The sequence below is a fragment of the Phocoena phocoena genome, chromosome 19 (genome assembly GCF_963924675.1).
Source record: "Phocoena phocoena chromosome 19, mPhoPho1.1, whole genome shotgun sequence".
NCBI classification, from domain to species: domain Eukaryota; kingdom Metazoa; phylum Chordata; class Mammalia; order Artiodactyla; family Phocoenidae; genus Phocoena; species Phocoena phocoena.
This window is the reverse complement of record NC_089237.1, coordinates 17806114-17818771: the sequence shown is the minus strand read 5'-3', so window position 1 is coordinate 17818771 and position 12658 is coordinate 17806114. Positions and strand designations below refer to the sequence as shown.

At 34.6% G+C, this 12658-nt stretch overlaps 1 protein-coding gene across 1 annotated transcript in view; it reads right to left on the bottom strand.

Moving 5' to 3' along the window:
* GPATCH8 (G-patch domain containing 8) overlaps positions 1 to 10853 on the bottom strand; it is a 73165-nt gene extending 62312 nt beyond the window's left edge. Inside the window, exons 1-2 of the mRNA XM_065897645.1 lie at positions 10779 to 10853; positions 2693 to 2765 (exon numbers count right to left, since the gene is read on the bottom strand). The gene's annotated coding sequence lies outside the window, so the exon portion shown is untranslated. The remainder of the gene's footprint in view (positions 1 to 2692; positions 2766 to 10778) is intronic.
* Positions 10854 to 12658: the final 1805 nt, after the last annotated feature.

Here is a 12658-nt window from a genome sequence, read left to right as displayed (position 1 = left end):
TTGAAATATTTTAATAAATACTAGGGGAGAACAAAAGGTGAATAATAAGGGAAATTCAAGTACAAAATTAAACCCACTTTACAAAGTTTAATTTTCTATCGTACCACAGATAATTTTGCTTCAGAGTTAGCATGCCCTATTCTCCAACCTATCCAGTGACAAGTTATATACACTGTAGCCCCAGGGACTGGCACCCTTTGTGAAAATCTTGCATGGGTTGAAATAATTTTTAAACGTTAACAAAAAAATCCTAAAAAGATCAGGTTTAAATTTAGTGGATGGTTGCATGTTAAAAATGTTAGAGCCTTAAAATCAAATAAAAGGAACTAAAGGTTGACAATAAATGAGTAAATGCAAAGAACTTACAAAGCCATGAGCCTAGAAATTATTTGCAGTGACTGGTCTATACAATAGTAAGGAGGCATGATTTTCAGTGGAGCAACAGGGCTTTCTTCAGTGGTTATTTATAGAAAAGGTTTGGTACAATGAAAAAAATCGTCATGAATTACCTCAATATACCATAAAGGTGGCTGTATTCTAGATCAAATCATGTGGGTATTACAGAAAGAGCTATGTAAGAGAAACCAGCACAATACCTGCACAACGTTGAATGTGACACTAAAAAATAAAAGAGCCATTTACAAGACAATTAAAGTCACCCCTTAATACTGGCAATAAATAAGGTTCCATTCTTTTTGAAGGGTAAAGACTGTACTAGCTGTTCAAGGTAGATGGGCTTTTGCACAACAATGTGAATTTAGTAAACACTACTGAACTGTACACTTAAAAATGGTTAAGATGGCAATTTTATGTTATGTGGGTTTTGCCACAATTAAAAAGAAAAAAAAAGATGGGCTTCAAATTTCCCTGTTATTTTAAATAAATAATGGATTTATGAGTTACTGAGTGCTTATTATATTCCTATCACCATAGAGATGAAGGTGAAATATGGATAAAACCTAATTTCTCTTTTCAAGGAGCTCAAAGTTTAAAGAGAACCAAATTCAGAAGTGTTCTTAAAATGAAGCAATAATAATAATTTTCCATCACCCAAAAATAGGTGAGTATCCATTTACCTCACCTTTCTTAAACTCACCGTCTATATGTCCCTCACTCTCTTTCCCTCTGCAGGTTCTAGTTGTACTTTAAAGTCTCTGATGCTTACAATGAAAAATTCTAGGATTCAAACAGATTTGCTAGCCCCTATGAAATGCCCCCCAGTTCTACTCCCTTGTGTCCCTGAACAAAGAGAGTAACAATCAGCAATGCTCCTGGGAATCTCTGAATAGGAAGAGAGGTTTCAAATAGTAGGGAAAGATCAAATCCAATCTTCAGACCTTATTCTGAACTATCGCCTCCATTCAATTCAACCCAACACCTAACTATGCAAACCACTGGGACTAATCCTATCAAATAGTCATTTCTACTTTAGTCCTGATTACCTTTCTCTCTTCTGGACTCTTACAAAATCTATGGTCTATGCCATACTAATTGCTCTCAACTGTATTCTTTATATCGTGTGCAATAAGTTCTTACGCCACTGGAAAACAAGTTTAATGGTGATCAAATCTTTCTATCTGCCCAAAAGAATAGATGAATGCTTAGTAATAAATATTAATTTGAAATATATTTTTGAGCATTTCCTTTGTGTTACCACTGAATAGAATTTGTGGATGTAAAATATAAAAAGCAAAGGTTTTAAAGACTGAAACATCCTGCTTCATGCCCTGTCCTCTTGTGCCCCTTAATATACACATTTGAACTGATCAGACTTCCCGTTCAAATTGTGGAAATTCATTTCCCAAATTCAAAGAATTAGTCAACAGTAGCGCCCCTCTCCCCAAAGATCCCTTTATACAACAAGACCCTCCATGACCAGAAGTAGAAGTGCAATGATTTCCATCATTTCTGAGGTAGTGTTCACATCTGCAAAGAACAAACAGTAGCCCTTGAATATGAGGGAGCTAAAAAGTGAATGGAGTTGGTTGGTTGGTTTCCAACTAGCAAGAACTCAGAAGCAGAAATGTTAGTATTTTGTTATCCAAATGGTTAGTATAGTTAAAAGAAAAAATAAATGCAATGGAAACTTTAAGCCATACCTTTCCCAGAGACTGATCTGAACTTGAGAAATGGCCTCTCAGAGAACCCTAAGAAGCCTCTGCTTCCATCTTATGTTTCATATAGGTTAATTTTTCTCTCTACTACTACATGGATTCTGATTACAGAAAAAGAACCAGGGCAATCACCAGCTTCAGGGAGAATTTGGGAGGGCAAAAATTAAACTCTGCTGTTGAATGGTTTTCTTTATAATACTGAAGCCACAATACAACATCACTAAATAATACAAAGAAAGCACACTCCAATACTATGTACTTCATTTACTTCACCCACCCATCACCTCCACCCACCCATCACCTCCACCAAAAGAAACTTAAAACAGGTTGAGCCACACACAGTATGTCTGATCTGAAAGTATCTGTGACACAGCAGCTTACTCTTGCAAATTATTAGCTTAATAATGATTTAAAATATAGTCACAGGAAAAATAGACTATTCTGGGGAGTAAAAGGCAAGTGGGAAAACCCAAACACTTTTTAAAGAAAGACAACAAATATACTCAGGCATAAGATCTGCCATCAGAAACATTTTCTTTTTCTTTCTTTTTTTTTTTTGGTATATTTAAAAAACTTACCCTGAAGAGATTTTCCCAATCCCTGGCCCAGCTTCCACCCATGTTTCTGGAGTAAGCGATGTCCAATATTATCCTGACAGACAGAACAGAGAGACAAACCAAAAATATTCCAATAATATATTCTTCCCTTCCTAGTGATATTTAAACAGGTGATGAACAAGAGATAATTCTACATATATGCATGCAAAAAGGTGCTAATAATAGGGTAAATGTGCCCAATAAAGGGGGCATTAATGTAAAAAGAAATACTGGCTAGTATTTTATATGGGAAGAACATACAGGGTAAGGGTCCTTTCTGATGGTGTGCTGGGCAACTTTTGTACATAACACTTTTAAAAGGAGAAAAAAGGGAAGGGGAAAAGGGGAAGAATACACTTATGAAGTTTAAAACTAACATTAAAAAGCAAAAAATCAAGGTACTTATACAATCATATCCACCACCTAGACAGCACCACTTTATAAGTTTTTTAAAGAAAATCTACATTGTGTTTAGTTATTCTGTTTATGTGTCAGGCTTTCATGATACAAAGTAAGTTGTAAGTGTAAGACTGCCCCACCACTAGAAATGAAAACACAATCAGAGCAAAATCCAGGCTAGACTTGATTGGTTTTTTAATATATATATAAATATAAATATTTAACTAGCATGCAGCCAATATTAAACTGAAAAAAGTGAGGTTAGTAAAATAAGAAATTAAATTGATTAAACAGAAAAATAAAATGAGCTCAAGCACAGACTGAGTGATGCATTTCAACATGTAATCTAACAAAAATACTAAAATGTTAGAATGAAACAGGCCTAGCAGTAAGTTAACAGTAAAGAACCATTAGTGCATGTAGGGGAAAAAAACCAATATACATAATGTCTCATCTTCCTAGGAGCACAGTGGAAAAGATCTTTCAATGTAAACCACATGAAAAGACACCAGAAACAACAATTAAATGTCAGCTTTTGTGTAAGGGTTCAAGATCTTAGAAAACTCTGCAGACCTTTGTCCAATTCTTTGCTTTTTACAAATACTGCGAAGTACAGAGACAAAGCTAAAATAACCATTAACACTGTATGAGATAAAATGATGTTACTCATCCAAAAGAAAACATTTAAAAATTTTAAACAAAGTGTTCTGTATGCATTAAAATGTAATTTATAATATTAATTGGGTATCACCATTTGAAAATAATCTCGTATTTCCTGAAATCAAATTATTAAGTCAACTAAACCAATTAGTCTCTGAATTAGAATCAAATCTCATATTAAATTGCTTTTATCTTCCAGCTCCATATTCAACAGTAAAATGCTCTTCGGAGTTACAAAGGAAAGAAAAAAATTATTTCACTATTATATTCTCTGATAGTAAGTTACAAAAGGAAAATTAAGCCTCCCCAATGCTCTGTTTAAAAATTTTAAAAAAGGTCAACTTCCTTCTATGAGTTTATGACAGGATTCCAACTGGAAAACTGGGCTGAATTTCATTGATCAGAGGAACAAAGATCGGGATACTTTAAAAAAAAAACAAAAATGTGGCAAATGATAATGAGAAGTCTGTTTCTAAAACAAAACATGCAATTGTTTTAAACCTATATATACAAAATCATTACTGTGCACAAAAGGTCACTAGAGATTATTTTTTGCTAGCAACTGAGAGAATGAGAAAATGCGACGGCTATGTGTAATCCCAGTATAGAATGCCTAAGTATTTATAAATAACTTTATCGTTAAAAAAATTTTTGTAAGTCTTAATACAAGTAATGTTAGCAGAAAAGGAAGATAAAGAGGGCTTTATAATACTACTGTGGAAATAAACTTACCTGTACATAAAATCATTGTTTTACATCATCATAACTCCTACAACTGAATTAACTATGGGAAGGACAAGGATAGCAGAATGACTCTAAGATTATGTAGCTGACGGAAGTATTGTTTAATTTTTTAACAGACTAATTTTGTAACTATACTTGGCACAGATTTACGGTATTAAACCATGCTGACAAAAATTGTTGTCCCTTTTTTTAATTTAAGAAAACTCACTCTTTTGGCTAAGTGGAGATGAGACATTATGCTGTGTTATATTATGAATGCACTAAAATAAACAGACAGATGAAGCAGTATGCTATTTCCAAAAGCAGTGCAAGTGGAGTGAAAGCATTTCCATACGAACCTGGCTTTAAAAACTGGGCTGTCAAAAGAACAGTTAAATGTAACACAAAGTAAGAAACTGTCCAATCACTAACGGTCTTTTTTTTTTTTGTCTTGTTTTCAATTCACTGCTTGCAATTAATGTATTTATTAAAGAAGAGTGAAAGCATAAGTAAATTCACGAGTCAAGACCAGCTGAGAGATTCAAGAGCAGCGTGTTGTGACTGGCAACAGTGAAAGGAGAAGCAAATGTTAAAGGGAGAAGGAGGAAAAAGAAAAATTTAGGGTTATACACATTAGCACCACTTTTACAAAACCACTCAAGATGGCTGTCACCTTCTCAAAAAAACTATTGATACAAAATGGCAGTGGCATTTCTCTTCTAAAACTTTAGGTGAAAACTGTTCTTTAATTAAATCTACTTCCCCAAGTATGCACAGGGGATGAACTGTCAGGGGTTATATTAAAATTATTAACATGCCACTCTGTGTCCTTGCAGTTATAACAAATGCAACAAAAATAATAGGCGTATCTCCCAGAAAGTCTTCCCCTCACCAACCTCCTAGATTAAGTGAATGACTAATACAGAAAATCTAAACCTTTCCTACCATTTCAGCCTATCTGCTTTTGGAGGAAAAAAGGCAGTTCTGTGACTCTGGAGAAATGACTAGTATTCATTATGGTCCTTTTTCTTACCAAAAAAAGAAAAAATTTTTATAAACACTAGTCAAAACTCCAACAGGCTTAAGGATGATGGGTAACAAGAAAGGCACACCAAAATACCTTATAACAAAGTAGAACAAAGCAGACTTGTCTAATCTGAAGTGATCAAAATGTTCATTGAACTTTCACTGTGAAAGAGCAAGGGATTCAATGGCCAGCCTGTGAAAATCATTAATCTACTCTCTCTGGTTAGGTTGCCAATTCTTCCCGTGAATGTTATAACAGTAAACTGCAGTAAATAATTTGTAGTCCTAACAGGTAATCTAGACCTAACATGGGCAATGAGTACTATTTAACTTCTGAAATAGTAACAATTTACTATTTTGGTCACTGTAATAGTGACTAAAAAACTTTCAGTTTTTTATTTTTAAATAAAATATATAATTTGCGATTTAGTTATAATCTCATAGAAGCAAAAATAAATAATAGATTTTATTTTTTCTTTTTTAACACAGCCTGGTTTGTGACTAACAAAGGGGCATGTACAGTGACAGGCTGTTTATAATTTAAATGCACATGGAAGAAATGCAGGGAAATACACTATTAATAAAGCAACTGAACTTTGCCCAAGGGAAGTAGGCAAAAAGCTGGTTTTCCACATGATTCACAGAGCTCCCACAACCTATTTGTTTTTTTGTTTCAGGCCGTGTGGCATGGCCTGTGGGATCTTAGTTCCCCGACCAGGGATTGAACCCGGGCCCTCGGCAGTGAAAGTGCAGAGTCCTCATCACTGGACCGCCAGAGAATTCCTCCCACAACCTATTTGTTAGTCTCTGTGCTTGAGACTCCAAAAATGGTGGCAGTGCAGCATTTTCTTTGGCTAGGCATGAAGTTTTTCTTAATTTTGGTTAAACTATGAAGCTGACCTAAAAACTCAAACTTTTTTCACCTAGATTATCTAAATTGGCCTTTACATTTTTTTATATTTCTAAACTTAAATGTAAATTAAAGTGCCATATTTTAACCCTTTGTTCCTCTGTATTATATGTGTGAGAAAGAATATAATTTTTAAATGGGAACATCATTTATAGCAAGAAATGTATATTATAAACAACTACCAATATGCTGAAAACACAATACCAGCCAAAAAACAAAAACAAAAAACCAACTCATTATTGTTTCATCCATTCCTCGACATTTTTATGAATTAAATACCAAGCAGAAAACTTTCCCAGGAACTTTGCTCCATGAAGCTGTACACCACCAGAGTTACAATGATCATTTTGGCAACAGCACCACCAATCTGTATAATGGGAGCCTGCCAAAATACAGATTAAAATTTACTTCACCGTGTGGGGCTGATTCCACATTTTCAATAGGAAATAAAATATCATGTCTCAAGAGAAAACTATACTACAATTATGTCAGTGACTAGATGAATACTAATTCCACACTGAATTTTCTTTTAGTTGACAGCCACATTCAATTTATACCATTTAGCTCATTTTCAACAGTGACAAAAATGGCAAGTCTCTTGAGTGGATTGTAAGCTTTGCTGATTGTGTATTAAAGACTCTAAGCAAAAACCAAGTGCTACTAGGTGAACCCATGCAAACAACAAGTTGTAAAAATTCCCAAAACAAAAAAATCTATAGCTCACTACAGATGACACAATGAAGACTAGAGAGAAAAGCCATATAGTAATGCTACACCATTCAGCTCCAAGAAGCACATTATTTATAGTGCAGTCCACATATGGTCACTGCTAAATGTCAAATCAGCAGTCTTACGGAGTTACAGTTTGGAACTAGTGGAGTCCACAGATCTAAACAGATATGCAACATGACAAAACCCACTTATACATATACTTCTAAATCCCTAGATATGCAAAGGAAACATCAGCAACTGGAATTTGAAAACTTAACATAAATTTTTAAAACCTGCTCGGTTAACCTGACAACTATACAGACAGAATTTTAATCAGTCAGGTAGAGCAAAGACCAAGTAATGGCTGATGGGTAGTTTTACTTCCAGCTGCAACAATGACAACATATTTTAAGTCTATGGTGCAGGCATTTTAACTTTTGGATAGCTTATAATCACTCTCCCATCTGACTTCTCATCTTCTTTCTATGATAAAGATCATAAAGGACCATATATCCTAAATCACATCAACCACTTCTTGGATCTATGGTGGAATCCTAGACTGGCCTATGGTTTTAGATTAAGTTTTATTTGTTTTCTAAATATTTTATCTTTAAGTATATAGAGGTCATAATTATAGCTGGGACCTAAAAATCTCATAAAGCAATAACTTAAAATATAAGTTCTAAAAGTTTTTTGTAATGAGGGTAAAATATTAATACTTCCTACTTTCCTTTAATTCAGATAATCAAGTTGTCTGGCAATTCTTTAAAAATTTTCTTAGAACAGTGCTTTATTCTTGACCAGAAATTTCACTGAAAGATATCTGGTTGGCTGAAGTAAAGAAGGGAAAATAAAACTTTATAACAAAGATTATGAAATACTTTACAAATGCTGGATTCTGATGTGTTTTAAACATTTCCTGATTGAAACTGAAACACCTGTAATCATCTCAGGAACAAAGCTAAGCTTCAGAAGTTTACCAAAAGCATAATGCATTACCACATCTTTGTATCTCATTTCCCATCTTGCCGGTTCGCAACAAATTTACCCTATTACAAAACAAAAGGACCTTAATCCTATACTCACAATAACCCTTCACAAGGGCATATTCTTGGCACAAACCTGTGCAGAGACTTCCTTGGTTACCAGCTGCTGCAGATTACCTTTGTTAGAAAAAAAAATGACTAGACCTTTAGCTCCTGCAATGATCTGTAGACTCCCAAAGCTGCATATTTCCAGCCACTTTTGAGTTGCATGCTGTAGCAAAACAGTCAGCACCTCTCAATAGATATTGCTGCAGAGAAAGATTTTAATTCAGCAGAGACTCTTTCTGTGTGTTAGAAACAACGCCATTTCCCCCTAAAAACAAGATAGTTCAACAAGATAGCCAGCCAGCCAGACATATAACTAATATACACTTATTTGGTGAGCATTCCTAAGGTGATAGGGCACTTGGGGGTTACTACACTACCTATTTTGATGCCAATCATTTTAGGACTTTCTTTTAAAACTTTAAATTTATCCCCAAATGATTTGGTAACAGAAATAAAATCCCTCTCTTTTTGTCCCACTTCTATCTAACACCATGTCGGCTATGAAGCTCCTCTCCCCTACTACCTAAACTACCACATCACAAATAAAGCATATTTTAATGTGTTTCCGGAGTAAATTTTCATTGTAAGTATAATTTATTAATATACATCTCTGAACATGTAACTATTCATAAAAAAATAAATATCTAGTCTGAGTACTATATACCATTTGCTATTTTTAGTGGAGAAGATAATAACCATTTAATAAATAAGGCATATATCAATTCCACTCCTACTTGTTGAGATTACTCAGTCCGACTGAATTCTGATAGTGTTCTCCCTATGACATGTGCTGGAAAAATTCCTGGACAGTGTGAGAGGAAAAAGAGCACTAGTCCCACATGCCAAAGGAATGACTTTTCCAAAAATCTTTAAATGTAGCCCTAAAAGAAGGCTTTAAAAATGTTAAATATCATTTAATTTACTGCTTTTAAAAAAACTTTCTTGAGTATAATAATAATGACTACTAGGCTGCAAACTTAGTCTAGCTAAATTTCCTGCTACTGTTGAGTCAGAGTACCCACAGAATTATAGCTTGTATAATATTAACCAACCATGTACCTTGTAGAATATGGTACTTGGGCCTTTCTTCTAACAGCCATCTGTTCTTAAACTTTGACCCAAAGAAACATTTAAATAAAATGGAAAAATTAAATTATTTTTCAAGTACAAGGTATTGACCTAGCTAGCCTACAGATTTTATTGTAAAACTCTACCTTATGATAATTCCCAAGATGACATAGAACAAGGCAACAACTTCAGTGATTTTTAACTTAGCAAAGTGGGCTTGGCATTTTATCCTTAAATCAAAACAAGACTGGGCTTTCAGCACATCAGGTGTGAATTCTCCCTCTGCAGCATTATCACATGCGTCATCAATTACTGCCATGCCTAAGTCTAGCATCATGCCAGCACATTAAGACAGAGGTACTATATGCAGTGTTCACTGGACCAGAAGAACAGAAATAAGAAGGGGAGGTGGGGGAGAAAGAAACCCTAGAGAAGAAATTAAAAAAAGGCAGACCGTGCAATACAAACCAGATCATGGCTGCTTAGCTAATATGGGCCAACTGCTGTGGAAGAAAAATGTCGAACACCCCAAGTTGTGTAAATTTCTGTAAACATCTAAACACACACACAAACACACACAACACCAACCTAATTAGGAACATAAATATATGTTGATCCTTTACTATGGTACAGTTATGAAAATAAAAGCTAAAGTTAAAATATCTGCTCTCTAAATTGCCTTATTTTCCTGAGGGAGGAGGAGAAGCTAGTGTTTCTTAAAGGGAGAAGGGGGATGTCTTGACTGCTATAGAGATTCTCTCTTTGATGATTTTTCATTCAAGTTAACCAATAACTTCCTGAAACCCTTATTAAATACGTACACTTAAGCACAAATATTAAATACTGACAATACTGACAAGTTTAGACATTTTAACAATGGGCTGTGTAATCTGAAAATAAAGGGCTTTTCAAAATAAAAATAATGTTCAAAAGTTAAGAGTCAGGAAAATAAATCTCCTTGTTCTATTGCTTTGCATCAATATTTAAAATTAAGTTGTGTGAAAAGATACAATCAACTTTTGACAAACACCAGACATCTCAAGCCACAGAAACCAAAATTACCATGTTTCACAAGAGTCTGGTAAATAAAACATATTAGTCCTTAACTGTTCCTAATGGAACATTTCACACATGATTGTGTTGCCCAGGAAAGGTGAAGCTTTTTAAAGGATCAAAATACATTTTACTCCTTTATTCAATTTACAAAAACACTAAACTTCAACTTGCTATCTTTAACAGGATATCAGTATGGGCCAAAAATGATATTTTTCCATCGAAATTCTAAATTGTCTCTAGATTTTTCACTGATTTCCCAACATATTAAATATTAGATTACAACCCAAATTCTATTTGATTACTGTCGGGCATGCAAGACCTCTAAACTGTACTATAAGTTATTAATAAGTTTAACTTCATTCACATCAAGTGTCACACGAACACTACCTATCTGTGACCCAAAATTAAGCACTGATCTTACCGATTCTATAGGCTTGTCAAGTGATGCTTGTTCAATTTCCAAATGTCCTTCTTCATACTGATCAAAGTGATTACCCTGAAAAAACAAGACAACAGTTATTTTTTCTGAAAGCAATAAATGCCAAAATTATTAGTAAAACTAATCAAACTAGGGGTTATTTTAACTTTTCATTCTTTTTCCGTAAACAATCAAACTATGCCACAAATTCAGACTTTCTTAAATTTATAAAAACAATCAGAAGTCTAGATCTAATAATGTGAACTCGTCTTCCTATGACGAACATTGAAACTGCTAACTAAAGCATTATCAAACATTTGGGCTATCAACTCTTTCACAGACTGTATTAGGAAGACTGCAGAATCTTAAAAACAGAGGGTTGTATTGTGTTTCACTTTTCCTAAACAATCTTGTGCTACAGAAAATAAACCCTAACAGCAGAATGCAAATAAAATCTGTATTACAATACTGTTCAATGTTGACAACATTGCTTTTAACTAAAACTGCTAAAACATTCAACTTTAAATCATCAAGTTCTAACTCCAAAGTTTCAAGATATTCAGAAACAATCTCTTGACACAGTATCCCAAATACAGCTATTCCTCTAATGATCTGCCAAAAGAGATAAGCATGCCTGTATAATGCCATATTTGACCACAATCAAGCAAGCTGTCACTGCAATTAGAGTAAGTCAAAACAGCTCAATTGAGGATAGGTGCAGACAACTAGGAAATTCTCTCTAATCCTAGTTTTCTCTGCTCTATGAGAAAGGAAGAGCCCACAATTTGGCTTTAAATCAGAGTATCAATTTTCCGGTTTCCTTCGTGTTACAAAGTAGAGGGCATGAGGATTTGTGAGTCCTGAACTGACCTAAGTCAAAAGACTAAAGACCTCAGTCTAGCCTAAATTTAATTCAGGTGTGGAGTGGTATGACAACTTGAATGTTAACCTAACCAAAAATTACTTTGCTTTTTCAAAGTAAAATTTCAGTTGAAAGAATAAAGCTTAATGATAGCAAGCTCCAACATACAGTTTGCCACACTGTATCACAAACATTAGGTTACTTGTTTCCCTCACCAGAATGTGAAGTCCCTAAGGAGAAGAATGGTGGTCTTATAGTGAAGAAAAAGTTCTGCAACTAGACAGTGGTGATAATGGTCGTACAACACTGTTAATGTATTTAATGCCACTGAACTGTGCACTTTAATATAATTAAAATGAAAATTTTTATGTTATGTGTATTTTACCACATTAAAAATAATAAAACTGTGTGGTAGAGTCTATCCAAAAAAAGAAAGGAGTAATAAGACAGGAGTGGGGTTTCCAAAGACAAAAAGCTAATCTTAAAAGTGGAATAGGATTTAAGAGCAGGTATCCCTTCCAAGAATGAGAAAAAGCAATCATCAACAAACACTAAAATGTGAAAAAATAGCTATGGATCTTGAAAGTCTGTTTTAATCTTCAATATTTTGTCCAACGATCTCTTTAAAACAACACCTGCCTCTTGGCATTTTAACTTCTATTCCAACATTTAAAAGTTTAACAGTTACTTAAAAGGTGTTAATTGCAAAGTACAGCTAAATTCCTAAATAATAAATATCCAGATAATTAGATTAACTCAAACCTCACAGTATTATAGAACACCAATGTCCAGCCAAATCTCATAATTCTCTTTCATTCTATAGATTGATATGATCTAATTTTAAAAGAATAATCTCGGGCTTCCCTGGTGGCGCAGTGGTTGAGAGTCAGCCTGCCGACACAGGGGACGTGGGTTCGTGCCCCGGTCCGGGAGGATCCCACGTGCCGCGGAGCGGCTGGGCCCGTGGGCCATGGCCGCTGAGCCTGCGCTCCGCGGCGGGAGAGGCCACAGCAGTGAGAGG